Genomic DNA, 6,631 nt, shown 5'->3' with positions numbered 1-6,631 from the left:
GTCATATTTACTCATAGCCATATTTTCGACAAAAACCCTTTTCGATCGTTGTTAAGGATATAAATACATATGTATCCATGTGTGCATATGTGTCAAAATTTATGTTTCTACACCCCCCTCGAAATTATCTAAGTAAATTTACCTTCATTGTTGTGGAGCTTGCCACTTTTTTGATGTCGGGCGGCATACGATATCGTTGATCTTCCTCCACTGCTTCGAAGGGTGATAACTTAAGCCAGGGTAAAGGTGTGCCCAAAGTACCAAGATAGCGACCACCAAGTGACCATAAGCGGCAAGAACAATCGTGACTGCCGCTAAATTAGAAAAAGTATTCAATAAAATAGCGATTTAACAAGAAAAGAAAACAATGCATTTACTCACGATATTTCGAATATTTTTGGCGTGTTAATGTATACGATGGAATTGATTGCTTTAATAAGCGCCTTATATGAACTCAACAGCATAGGCTCCGCTTGATGTCTAATCACTCGTTTGGTGCGCGTCAAGAAGCGCTCCTTGCGCAAAAATATAAACTGCAAGCGAAGTAGTGGCATACAAATGTGCTGCTTCTCCTCCACCGGTAAGCTGTGATTAATACAGAAAATAACAAGTTTCTTATTTGGTATGTGGGTGATGCAACAGGTGCCATCATAATTGTCGCATGCCACATGCGACATGCCAACGAATAATAACCAAATCAAATACCACAAAAGTCGTTAAAACGTCAACAGTTGTTGGCGAATGTTTTTACATTTTGACATGATTGTGAAAAATATAACTACATAAGTGTACATGTATGTAAACATGTTTGTACTAATGTAGCCGCATGTCTTAAGCAATAAATTTGAATATTGCATTTATTCGTTGGTACGCCCATCCGCCATTTGCCATTTATTTACTAAATTTCTTTTGTAGCTTAAACGATTTTTTCTCAAATAAAACACGCGAACCTACATAAGTTTACGAAATGATATGTAAATTACCTTTTAAGAAAGTTTGGTTTACAGACATGTTGTTACATATATATATACATATGTACATACATACATACATACTTATTTACTACATAAACAAAACGTAACCCATATTTTCTTCTGTGGCAATTTCATTATTTCAGTCATTGACTCCCACGAAAACTTTATTGAAGAGTGAACATACATACAAACATATACATATGTACATGGAGACACGTACAATTTTCGTGTACACGCTTTCTGGGAAATATTAAAGTTTAAGATCTGCATAACTAGGAAATTCACAAGGCATCAAAACGAGTCACTTTATCATAGCTTCTTAAATTCTATAATTTTTCCCAGTTTGTGTTTAACCCTACATATATAAAATGACTATATAACTCTTATTCTGGATTTTCACTAGGCATTCAATTGCAAAAATGATAAATGACAAAGTTAGGCATTTAAAAACAATGCTGCCTTTACGTTAAAAAAATAGTCATTAAGTTCATTTCCACATGGCATTTTTTAAATAGAATAAATTTTTTGTCATTTCAATGCCTAGTGCACTTATGGAAATTCGGCATTATGGTCTTCGTGAATCCCCTGCACAGAGAAGACCTTCTGGATATCACTCTTGGTTACAACTCGGCTGATATCTGATCACACATTGGTGGTCTCTTCAGAAGCCTTAATGCCAAATCACAGAGACATCCAAGGAAAAAAAATACTCTCATTAAGAATTCAAGAAGGCGAATAGGCATAGTTATCATAGACTACTACAGTTAAGGAGCAAAAACATTGAGAACAGTAGTGGACAAAAATCTAAAAATTCTTAGTCTGCAATGTAAACATTTGTGTTATTTTTGTAAAAAAAAAAAAAAAAATTAATACTAAAAATTTTAATAAGAGCGTGGGCATGCGTAGGTTCTTCACAAAAAAAAATTCAAAAATACATTTTTTTAAATAACTTTTTGGTTTGTTTTATTTTTTATTTTCATATCGACACCTGTTACAAATTGGGACTGGAAATTTTAGCAAGTTTTGAGGTATACTTTCATAAGAAAATAATAAACATTAAATTAACAAAAGAAAAATAACACAAACTTGCGAAAATGTCACGTTCCATTTAATATTTGGGTCAATGACCCAATTTGGTTGAAGAACGACGCCCTATCTCAGAATTCGGTTCAAAAACGCCCTATCTCAGCTGAAAACCCATTGAAAATTTTTTGGCAAACCAGACCATCCACCACCATCTCCGTTTCCATGGGAAACTACCCTAGCATCTTTGAAACGTGGGTTTATGCCACTCATGTTTGCCCAGACGTAATTTTGAAGAGATTTGTATGAGCGCAGCATATTTTCATTTTACTTCACTTACCAATAATTTACAATATGCCAAATCTTGATATAACCAAAGGCAGTGCCCGTAAAAAGATAACGATTTTTGCGATCAGTTGCCATTGTCAGCACACAATCTCCACTACGATGACTGGAATTGAATTCAGTGAGATAGCCGCCTCGTTGGTGATGGGAATACACTTGAATTATTCCCGTATCGAGAGAGACAAAAACGCTTCCTTAAAAAAAGAACAAGAATGCCAAATAGAGCATTGGTGTTTAATACTAAGGGCCGGTTGCTCAAAGCCTGGTTGAAACTAATCCCCGGTTAAACATTGTTATCGACGTCTTCGATTCCATGCATACAACAGGGAGTCGGTAACGTCGATAACGATGTTTAACCTGTGGTTAGTGTTAACCAGACATTGAGTAACCGGCCCTAAGGGTAACACTTCGCAATAGGTTTTTGCAAGTGTTTAGCGCTTTTCAATTTTTCAGCGGTTTACTTCCACCTAAAAAGCGCTGTACGTTTGAAGAAGCTGATATGGAGCTCTATATCTATTGAATATCAANAGAATAGCACCGCCTGCACAGACACTGTTCTTACGGAGCGCTGCGACTCCGCTACTTCTAATTCTTCACGTAATTCCGATTGTGAAAAAGTGTCTTCAAATGATGTAGGTTTCTTATGCATTTCCGATTAAATTTTTTTATATTATCGGAAATTGATTTTCGCACAAAACGTGAAACGGTTAAATGCTGTGAAGTTCGTTTACCTAAGCTATCTCTGACGGATTCTCTGTGTTTGAGCTTTTGTATAATTTCGTAGAAAATTTCATATTTAATAAAGTTTTAATGAAAAAGTGTTACCTCAATAAATCGTTTGGGACTGCAACACTGTATCTTCGATATGGTTGGCCAGTTTCGAGTTTCCAAAATATTATCTCACCAGAATAAGTCGCAGTTACGACACCTTCGCCTAGTTTTACATCAGCGCAAGTGACATCGTCATTAAGGAATTTAGTCCATTTCTTTGGATCTCCATATTCTCGTCCTTCAACATCGTTGAATTCGGTAACTTGCTGATCCCAGCCAACAGCTAATATCCTAAATAATAATAATTAAATATTTTGGAAAATATTCGCATATTTTATGTGTTTTATGGAAAAAACAGAAGCCATTAGAACAAAAAAATATCAATGCGCTATTCTCACTGGTGTATATAGTGTCCAGAATGACTTTCACCCCAAAAGAAATGGACTATTTCCTCACAACCCGCACTACGATATAGATAAGCGGAACCCCAATAAAGTCACTAAGGACGGATCCATCCATATATACGCATAAGGATGTATTACATATAAATTATGAGATACTTGAAAACCCCATTTTTTATAATTCGCTAGGGTTCAGGTAAGGAAATAACTCCACAAAAATGTTTGACGATAGGTGGCGCAGAAGTCGAGACATGTGAAAAACCCGTTTTTATAGTCCAATTTCATTCATATTTAGAACATGCTAAAAAAAAAAATAAATAAATGGAAACAAATAATTCTACAAATAATTAGCCGTTAGATAGTGCGAGAGTCGATTTTTATTTTTTTAACTAAATTACCTGTTTCTAATAGCGGTCGCCTCTCGGCAGGCAATGGCAAACCTCCGAGTGTATTTCTACCCTGAAAAACAGTTTCTCATAAAAATACAACGGCCGTCGGCGGCGTCGGCGTAAAACTGTAGGTCCCTGTGTTACAAAATCAAGGCGCACGCCACAAATCGGAGGATAATCTATTATTATTATATGAACGCCCGTTTCATCCTAACCTTACCTAACATCCTCCTACAGGATGTGCTGAATATACTCACCAAATGGTGTAATGGGTTAAATATTTTCCACAGGAAAAGGTACAAAATACTGGAACTATTTCTTCAAGGAGAAAAGATAAACTTCTCTAAAGAGTCAAATATCTCGAAGTTATCCCTAATGATAAGCTCTCATGGAATCCCCACCTAGATAAATCTATGTACTCATAAGGACAGGCCTTCTATCTAGGCCTGATGCGCTTTGCCAATGCTTACCTCTCAACGACCCATATCACGGCTGTGACCTCATGCTCTGGTTTTATGCTCATATTTCGCATACAAACCGCATTATTATAATTCCATATTTTCAAAGAACCATCTCGGGCACCCGTCAAAAGAAACTGCTCCAAGGGATCAAAACATTCAGCCGTTATTTCTATATCGATTGCCTCGCCATAAACCATTTTCGTGTGACAACTTTTCATAATAGAACCGTTTTTCCCCCGAAGGGTAAAAAACGGATATTTAGGTTTGCGTATTTCCATCGGTAACATCAACACGAATGCGTGCGCAACATTTAATGCTACTCAATTTCCGACCACCGACAAGCAAATCGCGTGACAATGGATGATACATGTAACATAAATCGCTTTCCGCAGCCAAAAGACGCACTAAATCGCCGAAGGTTTGCAATAAGGTGTACTCGGTCATATGCTAGACTTTGATTATTTTATGATAATCCACACTATAGACTTTTTTCTCTTCGGATTTCACGAACAAATAGACAATGCCACCATTATGACCGGTCAAGATGCCTGAAGGTTTGCTAGAAATATACACATCCCAAATGCACACAAAAGTGTCGGGTCCGCCAGTGGTGACTATGTTATTATTCTCAGCGACAAAGAAGCAGGTAATACCCTAAAGGAATGCATTCATTTTACGTAAAAAAACGAGAGAAACACAAAACGAAATGTCAACAGATAACTAACCATTGGTATGCGGAAATATATCCTGTCTTCGCCGGATGCTATAAATATACCTGGACAGCGACCTCGATACTTTTTTGCATTGCGATATTCCGCGCCCACAAAAAGTGCATTCAACCGTATTGAAAAGTTCACTATGGATATTTGGGTACTCGCGCACAGTCATCAACGGCAGTTTACCCTAACGGGAGATTTAATGCAGCAAAGATTTAAATACCTAGCAATAAGGAATCTCAAAGAAAATTGCCTTCAAAATATCTGTCCAAAAGAGCTCCACCAGCGCTGCGCCTGGCTTACTTTGAAAAGGTCCCCGCAGAAATGGTGTGAATTCCAAAATTCGCACATTTCCAACAAAATCGTCGAGTACCAGTTTCGAATTGGTTTTGCCTTTCGGATGAAAGCTGTACGACATACAACAAACCGAATAAGGCAAACTACGAATCACAATGCGTAGTGTAAAGGTCGAGGCGACTGCCTCGTGGAAACGCAGTTCACGTTCCATTGAAGAGGTGCAAACAATACTCACGTCGGAGAGTGCTTGCACTTGAAGTATCCATGTTGGCATTTTGAGCTGAGCTGCCGAAAATGGAAAAGTTAATTTTCGAAAGGATTACATACTAAATGAGATGAATTCAAAAAACTATACAAGAAAAATGATGGTTGAGGATGGAAATGCCTTCCAAATGTGTGCTTAATTACACTGTAGGGAATATCTCAGTCGTACAAGGCCGCACTCGTACAAAAATTTGAGGACCAGGTGGTCTACCGGGACGTAGTTTTCAAGTAAGTGCAAAAGGACCAGGTTGCATACTAGTAACTTGTTATGCTGACCTGGACCACTTCAAATGTAAAAAACTGATATATGTATGTGTTGAACACCACCTCCTCGTAGCCCATCTGCTCGGCGAATTTTTAAGAAAATTCATTTTAAATAATAGATTTTGCTTTTGAATTTAAAAATTATCAAATATTCGGTTTATACAAAATCTTATGGAATTCAATCAATAGTCCAAAAGGAGTAGTTGTCTAGGTGGTCCCATGTTATGCAGCGTTAGATCAGAGGTGGTCAGGTCCAATGGCATCGCAATGTTAATGTAGCCATATTTTCTCCATATGTTTGAACCATTTTGGTTACTAGTTTTGGTTACAATGTAGCGTGGTCCTGTACTAGGATTTAACCTAGTCCCACGTTTTGCAGGGTCACGACTCAAAATTAAGTTTACGTGTCTCGGCGTTTGTTTTTATCATTTTAGCGTTCCTACAGTGCTATCGATACTGCATTTAAAAGACTTGTTAAGTAGAGGTTTAAGGATGATATTAAATTCCGGATAATGCAAGGGTGAAGCTAAGGATGAATATGTACATTGGGGTGGGTTAATTTGTATGAGAAATTTTGTCTACTATGCGCGTATAGCATAGCATTGGACCGCCGTAATGTACATAGGTGAAATACCTTGGAGTTGTTCTGGATCCCAAACTTAACTGGAAACCAAACAATGAAGAGCGTGCTATGAAGGTCAAGGTGGCTTTCTATGCAGCCAAGAG

General features: G+C 37.4%; 1 pseudogene; it reads right to left on the bottom strand.

The window, feature by feature from the left end:
- Positions 1-142: 142 nt before the first annotated feature.
- Positions 143-5,672, bottom strand: LOC108380879 (WD repeat-containing protein on Y chromosome-like; annotated as a pseudogene).
- Between the last annotated feature and the right edge of the window lie 959 nt (positions 5,673-6,631).

Source organism: Rhagoletis zephyria, unplaced genomic scaffold, assembly GCF_001687245.7.
Source record: "Rhagoletis zephyria isolate East Lansing unplaced genomic scaffold, Rhagoletis_zephyria_1.1 Rzeph_scaffold_20691, whole genome shotgun sequence".
NCBI lineage: Eukaryota > Metazoa > Arthropoda > Insecta > Diptera > Tephritidae > Rhagoletis > Rhagoletis zephyria.
The sequence above is the reverse complement of the archived record's forward strand: the minus strand, read 5'-3'. Positions and strand labels throughout refer to the sequence as shown.